This window comes from Olea europaea, chromosome 6 (genome assembly GCF_002742605.1).
Source record: "Olea europaea var. sylvestris chromosome 6, O_europaea_v1, whole genome shotgun sequence".
Classification (NCBI taxonomy): Eukaryota; Viridiplantae; Streptophyta; class Magnoliopsida; order Lamiales; family Oleaceae; genus Olea; species Olea europaea.
In genome coordinates, this window is record NC_036242.1 from 12460724 (window position 1) to 12475450 (window position 14727).

The 14727-nt window shown below is 35.6% G+C and overlaps 1 pseudogene; it reads left to right on the forward strand.

Annotated features, from left to right (window-relative positions):
- The first annotated feature begins 512 nt into the window (after nt 1–512).
- LOC111395870 lies at nt 513–14424 on the forward strand (annotated as a pseudogene).
- Nucleotides 14425–14727: the final 303 nt, after the last annotated feature.

The window sequence follows — 14727 nt, forward strand, 5'->3', positions numbered from 1 at the left end:
TGCTCCGATCTACCCTACACCTAGGATGCTGTCTGGGTTTCAGGCAAACCATAGTCATAGGGATCCTTCCAGTGATTTCTTTCAGTGGTCGCATCTGCGATGAAGAAAGAAGCTTTCCCATGAAGGGTAAGAAAATGCTTAAAGATTGAAAAGACTTCGGCTTTGGCCCTTAAAAAGCACACTCAAGTGAAACGACTAAAATCATCGATGAATGTAACAAAATACTTATAACCTGCATGAGAAATATAGTGGTCAAATCTCGACATTTTAAACTTCAATGATCGATCTAAGACATAGACCTAAGTTCGGTCAGCAATCGAAGACATTGACTTAAGTTCAATGACCAAAACTCGATATTTTAAACTTCAGTAACCAATCAAAGACATAGACCTAATTTCAGTGACTATTGAAATAATTAACTCTAATAATAATATATATGTAATAGAAAATTAAAAATTGACAAAAACACCCACAAATGACAAAAGTCACAAAACTATTGAATTTTACATATTTGGATGAATTTTCCAAAAAATTTTTTTATATATTTTTCGCCAGTCCGGTTTAGTTTTAAACCGCAATTAAAATTCTCAAAACCAAAAATCATTTCGTTGACGAATCCACTTGGCACCAAATCAACAGTTTCGAAATTGTGGTTTCGATTTAGGTTTGGCAGGTTTTGCTTACAGCCCTAGTTGTGATTACCATGTAATTGATATTCTGATTCAAGTCCAACAATCAGTGGTAAGAACAACCCTTTTCCTATTCTGAATGAGTTTATTTTTTAATGATTCCTTTGTCTCATTGTAAAGATGGAGCACATCCTTAACAATCGTTCTTCAATAATAAATATCAAACTTAGGATTGAATTTTTGCACAAACTCTTTAAAATCCACACCCTCCACAAAGGAAAAAGGGCAATTCATCAATTATAATCATTCTAACTAGATATCTTCTACATTCTTCTTTATTATATACTGATGCTGTAAGATTAAACATGCTACAATTACCATTACCACCATAATTTTTTTGTTGAGATAAGGTCCTTTGTTGGTCACCAAACTGAATAGCCTTATATGTAGGACAACTATCCAAATGCTTCCATATACTAGAAGTTCCACTTTTTGAATTACTTTGAAGGACTTTCCCACAATAATTGCATTTTGATATTTCTCCATCACCTACCCTAGTAAATCTCAACCAAATTGCTGACCTTGTCTTCATTTACTTTTTAGTTCCAAGTGTCTCGTTATATGTCTACAAAAAATAAATTATTTTGTCACAACTTATAACAAATGTAATTTGAAGAGGAAAAAAATAATAAATGCACACCACAAAATTTGTTGTTGAATAGAAAAGAAATAAAAGGCATAACTAAATAAGATGGACTCCAAGAAAAATTGAAAGAAACTAGATTTTAAATAAGTAAAGTAGGGTATTTTATTTTCGGTACTATCCAGAGAACTTAAAAGTACCCATTCCTTACCTATGCAAAGAAGCAACAAAGCCAAGAAAAAATGGTGACAAAAAAAATCAAGTTTTTTGATGTAATCATATCAATATCCAAGAAAAATTCAAATAAAGACTCAGAGATAACATGTTAGAGAAGCATAAGTATGTATTGTAGGAGTTACAAAAATTACCTGTAGTGTCGGTGTAAGAGACGAAGCCATTGTTTGAAGAGAAGAAAATGTAAAAATTGAATTGGGAAAGAAGGGGGACATGGGATTTTAATATCTTTATAGATTTGGTATTGGGCTATGCCTAAATTGCTTTTGGGCAAGATATATGTATTTGGACTTAGGTAACTAAAATGGACCAAAAGCTTTGGATTGGATATTTTCCTTAGGTAACTAAAATGGACCAAAATATTAAATTTTGTAATTTTTTATGCAATCTATTAATTATTAAAAATAAAAAAATTATAAAAAAAATAGGTTCCATCCGGTTACCCATTGTTCTAATTCAAAAACCAAAAACCGACCTAGACCTACTCAGTTCTCAGTTCTCGGTTTCGGTTCTTATATATTTTTTTGGGGAACCGAACTGGAACCTTCGATTTTGGTTCAATTTCGGTTCGAGAGATTTGGTTCCGGTTAAAATGCCCACCCCTAAGAATAAGTATGCTTGAATGAGGGCTTATCATAATAGTTTAAGCATCTATTCGGACTTGCAGAAAAAGAAGCAATAATTTCACATTTGCACTATATATTCCACTTGCAATGGTGCTTCGAGTTGTAAATTGGGATCTAAAGGTAAAATTTGGATGATTGCTGATAAATATGGAAGCAAAAGTATTGCTGCTTATCTGCACATTTCAGGATTCATTCGATGTCAAGGCCTTATTGGTGGGAAGTGGAGTGATGCTTATGATTGGAAAACCATAAAGGTGCAATATTTGTGAAAAAGAAGTGCATTGGCACCTATTATTTTGTTGTGGAATAATTATCCTTTTTCTTATGGCAGGTTAGCAACCCTGCTACTGACGAGGTTATACAAATGTACCATGCATGGGTGGGAAGGAAACAAATGATGCAATTGCTTCTGCATTTGTTTGTGAGTTTATTATGACTTATTTGACTCATATTTTGTTTTCCCTTTTTACAATTTATTTTTATTTTTACGTTTTATTTTTGGGTCCTATTACTACACTTTTTTTTTGGTAACTGAAATTTGATTTAGTAGATCATCATACTTTCAGCGGGTACATTGTCAAAAAAACCTGAATAATTTTTGAAAAATTTCTCTTTTCGTTTCATTGTATGGTGCCCTATTATATATCTATACAATCTTATAGTCTACAAGGAAATTAAATAAATTACAATCTCCAAAAATAGCATATCTAATCTATTCCAAAATTAACTTAAATATATACGGTAACATCCCCCATCAAATTGCTGCTGGGAAGTTAACCAACAACAATTTGCCAACAAGAAATTGATACCGTTGTTGAGTCAATGCTTTGGTGTAGACTTTCGCCATTTGAAGGTCAGAAGAAATGTAGGGAAGGGAGATCACTTGATCCTCCAAAATATCACGAATAAAATGACAATCAACTTTAATGTGCTTGATGCGTTCATGGAAGACAAGACTGTTTGCAATTTGAATGGCAGTAATGTTGTCCGCATGAAGGGGAGTAGAATTAGTTTGAGAAAACCCAAGTTCTTTGAGTAGACCACGTAATAAAATAATTTCAGAACAAGCTGTGGACATGGCATGATATTCAGCTTCAGTAGATGATTTAGAAACACGATCTTGTTTTTTACATTTCGAAGAGATCAACGCATCGCTCAAAAACATACACTAACCCGTAGTTGAGCGATGAGTATTTGGACACCCAGCCCAATCAGCATCACTATAGGCAGAAAGTTGAAAAGAATACTCTCTAGGAAAGAGCAACTCACGAGTAGGTGATCCATGAAGATAACGAACAATGCGGCGAACAACAGCTAGATGAAGATGTCGAGGACTAGACATAAACTGACTAATCGGATGGACATCATAGGAAATATCTGGACAAGTGGTGGTCAAATAGATAAGACTCCCAACTAAGCTGCGATATAGAGTAGGATCATCTAGAATATCCCCTTTATCTTTCCTGTACTTTACATTTACTTCCATTGGAACGTCCACCGAAGAAGAGTCTCCCAACCCAGCTAACACAATAAGATCCTGAGCATACTTATGCTGATTTAAGAAAATACCATTGGCCCTAACGCAAAAAATATATAAGCTGACCCAGGTCTTTCATATGGAAAGTAGCATGTAAAAACTGTTGAAGCTTCGTAATTAAACCTCAATCAGTGCCAATAATGATGATGTCATCCACATAAACCAAAAGAAGCATAATACCCATTGTAGACTTCTGGAAGAAAAGAGTTTGAAGTTAAGAAGTTTGTGATGAAACTTCTCAAATCACGCCCGAGGAGCCTGCTTGAGGCCATACAGAGAACGGCGTAGTCTATAGATATCACGAGATGAAGAGGTAGGCATGCCAGTGGAAAGTGTCATATAAATCTCCTCGTGAAGATTGCCATGAAGAAAGACGTTCTTCACATCCATCTGATGTAGAACCCATGATTGTGAGGCAGTAATAGCTAAGATTGTCTGAACTGTGTTCATTTTTGTACCAGGAGCAAATGTTTCCTCATAATTGACCCCATATTCTTGTCTATTACCTAGAGCTACAAGATGAGCTTTGTATCGATCCAACGACCCGTCAGAGCAAAGTCTCCCAGAAAGAACCCACTTACTCCCAATAGGTTTCACATTCGGAGGACAAGACACAACGTCCCAAGTGTGGTTCTCCTCAAGTGTCTGAAGTTCTGCTTTCATTGCATTTTGCCAACACTCATGTTCCATGACCTATTTGTAGCAAGAGGGAATGGAAATAGTAGATAAAGAAGCAACAAGAGAAGTATGAGATGAGAAGCCATACCGATCAGGTGGTCGTGAAGGACGTATAGACCGACGAAGATTGGTGGGAACCATAGCAGGATCAAGTGTTGGGTCGAGATCTTAAGGGAGCTCATGAGGGCATCGTTCATACACAAGACCAGGTTTATATCATGCCTCAATAGTTGGAGAATCAGGGAAGCTAGGGAGAATAGATAAAGATGTGGATGATAGCTCAGCATGAGAAGAAAAGAAATATTGATTTTTCAAAAAAAACTACATTGCTAGAGATACGAAAATGTTGAGTATGAAGGTCGTAACAAACAAATCCCTTTTGAGAGATAGCATAACCAAGAAACCACACATTTAATAGACTGAGCAGTTAGCTTATGTCGCTCATGGGTAGAAGATGCACAAAACAAACACAACCATATATACGAAGATTAGAATATGAAGGTGAATATCTAAACAACCTAAAGAAAGGAGAAACATGATTTAATGTAGGAGAGGATAGGAGATTGATTAAATGAACCAAAGTAGAAAGTGCTTTACACCAAAATTGAGGAGGCACGAGTGAGTCAAATAAAAGTGTTCTTACCATATCTAGAAGTTAACAATTCTTTCTCTCAGCAACACCGTTTTGCTGCGGTGTCAAAGGACAAAAATGTTGGGAGATGATACCCTTGCTTTGAAGAAAGTCTTGAAATTCGTTGGTTATATATTCACCTCCTGAATTGGATTGCAAGATCTTGATGTCGCTAGAGAATTGAGTTTATTTGAATGGGGTTGCTCGCCTTTTGTAACAAGTAGACCCACGATACGTTCCCTCTTGCTCCGATCTACCCTACACCTAGGATGCTGTCTGGGTTTCAGGCAAACCATAGTCATAGGGATCCTTCCAGTGATTTCTTTCAGTGGTCGCATCTGCGATGAAGAAAGAAGCTTTCCCATGAAGGGTAAGAAAATGCTTAAAGATTGAAAAGACTTCGGCTTTGGCCCTTAAAAAGCACACTCAAGTGAAACGACTAAAATCATCGATGAATGTAACAAAATACTTATAACCTGCATGAGAAATATGAGGTGAAATCCCCCAAACATCACTGTGAATAATATCAAAACATTGTGAGGTGCGAGAGCCATGAGAGGGAAAAGGTAGGACTTTATTTTTGCCAATTTTGCATGCATTACATTAAAAAAAAGATCAAGAGAAGAATATCTTTTATTTTCTAATAAACCAGAATTAAATAAAGTGCGGAATACATCTGAGTTTGGGTGGCCTAAACGTTTATGCCACAAATTATTTTCAAGACTAGCAGTACATGCAAAAGAAAGTAAAGGAGAACGAGGGGGAATTGGGGAAGTAGAGATATCCAAGGGAAACAGACGTCCCACTTTAGGCCCCTTCGCAATCATCTTTTTGGACACTGAATCCTACACAACACAATCAGAACGAGAGAAATGGATGTCAAAATTATGATCAACTAATTTGTCCAACAGAGATCAAATTAGTAGAAAGATTATGAGACATTAAAACTTCAGTTAAGGAAGAGGAAAGGTCACCAGTGGCGTTGATAGGCAAAGAACTGCCGTCAGCCGTATGAATGTTTAGATTGCCATCATACTTTTTAACATTGGAAAGAGGAGTAACAGTATTGGTCATATGATTGGAGGTGCCAAATCAAAGAACCACGACTTAGAAGAAACTGGAAGAGTACTTGAGTGTCCAAAAGCAGAAAAATCGGAATTGATCATCTGTTGTACCATTTCAGGAATGAGTGTGGATGGATTGGTCAAGGCAGTAGAAACAGGATTATGAACCACGTGTGAGGCAGCAGGCAGTGCAGCAAAGCTAGAGACACCAGTGGAGGTATGACAGGCAGTAGTAGACTTTTTTTTAGGACGAATAGGACAAACAGAGATGTGATGGCCTTATTTCTTGCAGTAGTTACAATATTTCTTAGGACAATCCCGAGCAATATGACCAAAAACTTTACAGTTATAGCATTGGACGACACGCATATCCCGACTCTTATTCCTCCCTTGTATTGCATAAGCTACTGGAACAAGTGTATTATAGTAGACCTGTGTTCCATGGCAGCCTGAGTCAAGATACGTTGCTCCTCACGCAGTAGTTCCCCAAAGCAGGCATCCAGAGATGGTACAGGATGGCGATTCATCAAATTAGAACGTGTAGCCTCAAAATCTGGACGTAGCTTCATCAAGAATTGATCCATTTTGCTTGTCTCATGCACTGTTTGAACGACAGATAGAGCTGCAGCGGGAACATTAGCATAAACAATATCGAAATATTCAAACAGAAGATTTTGGAAACCAGATAAATATTCTTCAATGGAGAGACTTCCTTGTGTAAAATTAGCTAACTCATATTCAAACTGAAAAACTGGCTGTGTTGTCTTGCTTGTAAACCTCACTAAGGTAATCCCACATATCAGCAGCAGTTTTGTAAGGTTGTAGGTTAAGAACAATGTGAGGTTCAACTAAGCTTAGAATCTAGGTCATGACTCAAGCATCCTTGATTTCCCATTTAGACAAAGCCTCTTTATCTTCTTTAGGGGCGGGATCACTTCCATCAAGATGACCCCACAATTCTTTTCTTTTGACAAATAATTGAAATTGAAATTCCCAAGCTAAGTAATTTTTGCCATTAAAATGTATGGGAAATAGTTTCAATTTATCCGAGGACATGATGAAATAAATTATCCAACAAATATATAAAATTAATCAACCTGAAGCAACCAAGTGGAACCAAGAAAAAAGAGGATGGTCTACCAAGTTAAGGCCCAATCTGTAACTATTATGCCTGAATCAAAAGAACTAAGAAAAAAAAATCGTTCTTTCCTTTACCAAATCCACTGGTAGTCAAGCGATGATCGGATATTACCGTAGAACCCCTACCTGGAGCGCCCGAACTTGAGAAACAGAGAAGAGGTCGAATTTACTAGCGACACCCGAACTTGAGAATTAGAGAAGAGGCCGAATCTACTAGCGACAACCCGACCTGAAAACTGGCTAGCGAGAACTCGACCTGAAGCTTCAATCGTGAGACCACCAGAACCGAAAAAATGCAGCATTGAGGGCTGGAGTCTACACAACAGTAATATGACACACCGACAAAGAAGAAGGCGACGCGAGTGACGGGAGTCTAGGTGCAAGAAAATCATAGCTCTAGTACCATGTCAAAAAACCCGAATAGTTTCTCAAAAATTTCTCTTTTCGTTTCATTCTATGGTGCCCTATTATATATCTATACAATCTTATAGTCTACAAGGAAGTTAAATAAATTACAATCTCCAAAAATAGCATATCTAATCTATTCCAAAATTAACTTAAATATATACGGTAACATACATAACTAAGTAGCATTGCAGATTGGGAACAAAATGATATGGAATATCCATAGTTGTTCTATATCTCTCCCTTTATAGAGAATTTCTATCGAGTCAGTAGTTTTATTATCTATTTTATTAGTGTTCTCATAACAATTTATAGACGCTTAAGTTGTAATCTATGCTGATAACAAATTTTTATGATTGCATTTAATGAAAGCGTGTTGCCATCACAAAAATGAAAAACAATCAATTTTGACAAATAGGAAAAAGAACAGAAGTTTTAATAATATGAAAGGGTATCATAATTGCAATGTATACACAATGTGGTTTGTCTAGATTTCTGCACATAAGATCTGGTAGTCCTAATGTTAATACTTTCGTAGCTCAATTAAAATTGAATTTCATGTAGTCTTGAAAATTTACATCATTTTCCTTACATATCAATTTTAATTTGGTAAAGCTTGGAGCAAACTCATTATTGCTGATAGGAGCAAATGTTTAACAAAGTGATATGATTTGATTTGATAATGGCCCACAAAAAAGAGCTTGGACTACTTATGACCTTAGAGTAAGGGAAACCTCTCAAAGAGGCCATTGGCTACCCAGCTCTCAAATTTGTCTTTAGAAATGAAAGCGCTTTGCACACGTTTCTAAATATTGGAGCATTCAAGAACTCATGCAATGTAGGTTAGCTATGGGGTGAGTTTCATTGAGTACTACGCTGAAGAGGCAAGCGTATGTATGGCGATATTATTCCAGCCACATTACCAGATCTCAGGTTGTTTGTTTTGAAGCAGGTGATCATGGCCTTATTTGATCTTCAAGTCCAACTGGACATTCTTTAAAATATAATTGGTGCATACCTGAGACATGATGCAATAGGAACAGTTATAGGAGAAGGAGAAAGGAGAGAGAAGAAGAGAAAGGAAGGGGGCAAGAAGAGAAGAATTGATGGCTAAGGAAAATATTAATTTATTTCCGAAACTTTTTCTGACTACTTTCATGTGCTCTTCACCTATTCTCAGTAAATAGATCCACATAAGCATATTTTGTTAGTTTATGTTGTCAATAGAGTGTAACTAAGGGGAAAATAGTTTTAACATAACAGGAAAATAAATTTTCTCATGCAATAGTTAACCTGATGGGATCTGTGGTTATAGAAGATCATTAAACATCCATTAAATGAAATGGAATATCTACTTAAACTCTCTTATATACTTTTTTTATCAATCATGTCCTTTTCTACTTTGAATATAATTTTTTAATTATGATTCAAGGTTTTGATGGCCAATTTTTTATGAATTTGGTAAGTTCTAGCATCCTGGTTATTATTGGTCTAATTTGTTTTTAGTTATTCCAATAATAAATGTATGTTCTCTTGTAGCCAGTGGGGGTGGTTGGCGCCATTACAACCTGGAACTTTTCGTTGGCAATGAATACTCGGAACATGAGTTAAACTTTTGTCTTATGATTGAATATTGCTTAACTTTGTTACTGGAAACCACACTAGGAAAAGAAAACACTGGATATTTTGTTTCATCTACTCACCAGGTTGCTCTGCCCTGATGCACAGTTGTCATAAAACACGCCACTGACTGCATTAACAGCAGCCAGCCTCTCTTTCAAGCTAGAATACCACCAGTGAGTCTGATTTTAAACCATTTGAATAAAGAAATCTGTATATGTTGGCATTGACATCGGGACAGAATCACTCTTTATTAAGCTACAAAATATTGGAATGTTAGGTTAAGTTCTATATTTTCTGTCATGGTCGTATAAATGATAGGATGAGATTGGAATTTTGTTTTGATGTTTTTGTCTCGTACCCAGAGTGGGAATGCCTCCCCTTCTTGTTGAACCACTCTGGGTACGAAGATGCTGGTCTTTCTAAGTTTCACACATCACGTGTTGATTGGTGGATTTCTATGTTGTTCACTTAGGTTAAATACGAACTGCTGGTTAACTGAATCTCTTTCAATAGAAATTGTTCCTCTAAACCCCCTCCTAGTTATAGAAGCCAATCAAACATTTAGACTTTTTCATCTTATAAAGTGGTCAATGCCAACTACTACTTTTCCTATGCAACTAAGTGAGGTGATTTTGTGCTTGATGTGCATTGCCTGTACTTTAAAAGCCATGCTAAACCAAAAATTTATGCGAATTGATTCAAGCAGTATGGCAATGATGAGGGATATGAAAGAAAAATGATTAAAAATGCACGGACTAACTATATATCAAATCTAATGGCCTGGATATTTCTCTAAGCATGTCATGAGCTGGAATGACTTAATGTGATCTGAAACAATTCTCCAAAATGCACCTATTTGTTATTTGTCTTTTTTTCCCCTCAAGCAATACACAAAATACTGATCCCTTTCCACTAAATCTTATGCCATGTCAAGTAGGTTTCTTATTTCATATGATCTGATTGAGATGATTTCTACAAGTTAGGTTGTGGTAAATATTGTATTGGGAAATGCTGCTGATATTGGAGAAGCTTTACTTGCAAGTCCACAGGTCTAAGCTTAACTTTTCTATTTAAACAATGGGATGCACACACAAACACAAAAGAAAGGTTACTGAATGTTTTCTCGAACTTATTTAGGTAACAAAGATAACATTCACTGTGTCAACAGCTGTTGGAAAAAAATTAATGGCAGGTGCTGCTGGGACTATGAAAAAGGTAGGCAATTAGGTGTCATGCACTCTCGAATGCATAAATTTTGATAGTATCTCATGTCAAATTCTCATGCATGTAGGTCTCCCTAGAACTTAGTGGCAATGCACCTTGCATAATCTTTGATGATGCAGATCTTGAAGTAGCTTTAAAAGGAATTGTAAGACTGTGATTTATCTAATTCTTCTGATTATTATGTGTACTACTATTATTGTTACACACTAATGATGACTTGGAGTGTTTAGCTGGTTTACCAAGCAACATATTCCTTTAGTAATTTTTAGAGAAGACGTCCTGTCTAGAGCATTATAAATTGCCTGATGTCTTAGAGTTTTTAGATCATTGTTATTGGTATGATAAAAGCCAGATTGGAATTGCACGTCTTCCTAGAATCTTGTTAGGTGGAAATATTATTCAACATTCTAAATATGGTGTTTTTCCTTTGCCTTATCCATAGAAGCTTGTCTTCGTTTGTTTTTGATTTACAAGAGTCTATTCGCTGTGAAAACACTGATTTAAATCCTACCTCCTTCAACCCTGAAAGCAACTGGTTCCAAAATGTTTTCATGCTGGCTAAAACCTCTAAAGTAGTTAATAAATTGACAGTGGAAATCTACATAGATTAGAAAAATTTACAAGTATAGGCATTGACAGGAAATTGAAGCATAGATCGGTAATGGCAGACTGTATAAAAACATACCTGCTCTTAGAACGCCACGAGTCCAAATTGACCTGCTGCTTGGAGTTTGAGATTATTGGAGTTTTGCAGGCAGGGACAATACTTTCTATGTTTTCATTTGCAACTTTTCGAGTTTATCATAGAGACCTGGTCAGTAACCAGTGAATAAACTGTCAGAGTTACCATATTGATGGATGTATCTTTATTTATGGATTTTTTGGTAGGACATCATAGTTGATATGGAAATAAACTTGTCCAAAATTTTTGAAGGAAGAGAATTGGTTCTTAGAGTGCTTGGAATTGGACAAATAGCTTTGTACACAACAGGTGGGAGATACTCGTAGAGAGGGAGGTTTGGATTGGTCTCTTAGGTTGGTCACGAATGCCTTTTTACTCTTTCTCGAATCAACCATAGAAATCTATTGGCTTGATACACTTTGGAACACATATATATGGTATTACATGTAGCATACTTCATAAATGACACTTTTATCACGAAGTGAAAACGTAAACATTTACTTGAGTTCTTTCGATAGTTTTTGTCTTGCCAATCAATCAAGAGAATAATGATTTTTCTTAAAGATGCTTGAGGTACTGCTGCTCGGAGTATAAGTCTTCACAATTTTATGGGATTCCATTGTCTTTATTTGTGAAGGAATTTGGTCTTCATATTCATATTTTGGTGTTGTTTTCATGTCATACCTCTGGAGTATGCTCAGATTTTGTCATCCATCAACTTCTTTATTCATCTTTATGGATTTCAAGCTTTAGTTTATCGGGTCATTTACCCTAAAAGAACTCTTACGCCTCTGTTAACATCAGTATGTCACATCCTCTTTTGTGTTTGAGCAACTTGCCCCACTGATTAAATCAACACTGTGGTTTCTGAGATGGTCTATGTGAACTGATTCGTTGTTGTTTATTATACTTAAATTGCCATCTTTGCTTGGGGGAATCACTTACAGTTGTCTATGCAATTTGTTGTTACAGTTGGCAACAAAATTCCATAACAGTGGACAAATATGTGTTTGCGCAAATAGAGTACTTGTACAAGAAGGTAATTGGTGAAAACTTAGGGTACGGTTGGTTTCCATTTTCATTTTCAAAACGATTTTTAGTTTTCCCCGAAAACAGCCCGTTTTTCGCGTTTTGAGCATTTTCGACATTTATAACTGAAAACGATAAAAAGTCGTTTTGCGTTTTTTGTTATAAATTTTAACTCGTTTTCAAAAATGCGTTTTCGAAAACGACGAACTAAATGCATTTTTCGTGTTTTCGAAAATGGAAAACAGCAGACCAACCACGGCCTTAACTTTTTGTACTTGATTCCTCCTCCAAAGTTTTTATTATGCTTTCATATGAATGTGGCGCGTGTCTCCATCAAGTGGTATAGATTGAATTGCCTTCTTAATTTATCTAAATTTGTTTTTATTCACATTTCTCATAATATATAATTCGTAACGAAAATATTAAAAAATGTTTGTAGTCTCTTCATCTAATCTTGCAGGATCAGTGGTAAATTGCCTGCATAATTTATTTTAATTTAATTTTTTTTTATGTATTCATTATTTTCAGCAACTCTTATCTTTTCATCATGTAATTTTTAGAATGTTTGTCTTTTTCCTCTCTTGCAGGAATATATGAGAAATTTTGCAAATGCCTTTTCTAGTGCTATGCAGAGTATGAAAGTTGGGGATGTTTTGATGAAGGTGTGGTTTAGGTGGTCAGCTATTCAAATTTTGAATAAATTTCTACCAAGTGTATTATATTCTATTTAAAGTAATTTATTCTTCATGGGCTTACGCTTGATATGTAATGTTTAAAATGTTCTGCTTTTATGTTATGACTTACTATGATCTCCCATCCACTTTGTTTACCAGTTCTTAGTTTTCCCTATCTTTATAATACGAAGCAACCTAAGGGTGTAGTTTGAAGTTTATTGCTTATTTCTTATGCGGGCCTTGCTAATTAATGATGTGGCAGTGCAGAAGGTCAGTTTTTAGCTTTAAAATTCCCAACTTTGTTATGCAATGTGGCCAATCTACCTTATTTATTATTTTTATTTTTTTCTACCTTTTTCATGATTTCCTCATAGGTTGAATCATTGGTGCAAGATGCCATCTCAAAGGTTTGTTCACCCCCTGGTAGAAAATATTGTTGTATTATTTTCCATAATCAATATATAGCATGTCTATAGTTATAAAATGCCATTTAGATGGAACAGAGAAATTTCTGGTGAAGATATACAGTTCTTACATTGGTTAAACTATGATATGCTTGTTCGTTTTAGAGAGCTAAGGTCATTGTTGGCGCAAGAGACACGGTCTTGACTGACTTTTTATGAGCCTACAGTAATGGCTGATGTGAAGGGTGAGATGCTCATATCCAAGAAACCCTCGGAATATTCATATAATCTATAGTTAGATTTTATTATTATGAGTACAATGTTGCATAAACCTTTGGGAGTCTTAAGAGATCCCATTTTCACTTTAATTATTGGTGACAGCATTGCCTATTTGCATATGATGATTAAATGCATTGCTGGGGACATGGCCTTTTCACATCTTATACATGGTAACAAAGAATGGAGTTTATAAAGTCTAGATATATATTCTAGTGCCTACTCATGGTTATGTTTAGTACTGAATAACGCATTCACAGGATCCATTGGTATATGTAGAAAGACATTCTTTTAACAATTTTTGGTCCGAAATATGACAATATTTATGATAAAAGAAAATGATCAGTAGTATTAGACTTCTTAAATTCTAGGATTTATATTCCAATGAAGTGAAGTCCTTCATTTTACTGCATATATAATGCCACATTTATTTGATTGACAACTGTTTTTTCAGTTAGTCTAATATTAGCTTTCCACTCCAGGGAGGAAGTATTTGTTCTTGTTGCTCCTCTTCTGAAATTTAAAACAGAGGAAGAAGCTATCCCCTTGGCCAATGATACCAATGCAGGTCTTTTGTTTTTTCTTGGATTATTCCATATAGTAAATTAGAATATTACAAATTTATTCCTATTTCCAGTAGATAAACAATTCGTTACAATCCTTCGTTTGTGCCTTAATCAAAGCACTTCCTAATGAAAGAAATTGTGGTGAATTCATAGTGTAGGACATTGTACCTTGTGCCTATGCAAAATTTGCATAGCCAATATGCAGGACTGGCTACCTACATCTTTACAACAAATGTTCAGCATTCTTGGCATGTCACTGAAGCTCTTGAATGTGGAATAGTTGGAGTTAATGATGGATTGGTTTCAACTGGGTTTTTATTTACATCAAGAGGCAGACAATGTATGTGTGTTGTCTTCAATAATTATTTGTTATTCTTTCATGTCGATGGCTCCATTGTAGGTATGAAACAATTAGGTCTTAGACGTGAAGGATCAAAAATATGGGATTGATGAGTGAAGAAGTAACTGAGAAACAATACCTCTTTATCTACTTGATGGCATTTGGCGTTCCTGCTACTCCGATGAGCGTGTTTGACCTGAAAAATGAGGGCGGAGCTTTCTCCCTTGTTTTATCTCTGGCGTGAAAATTAGTATATGTTGTTAGGAAAAATAAAGACGGAATTTAGATGGCCAAAACGTTATCTGTCATATTTGTTTCACCT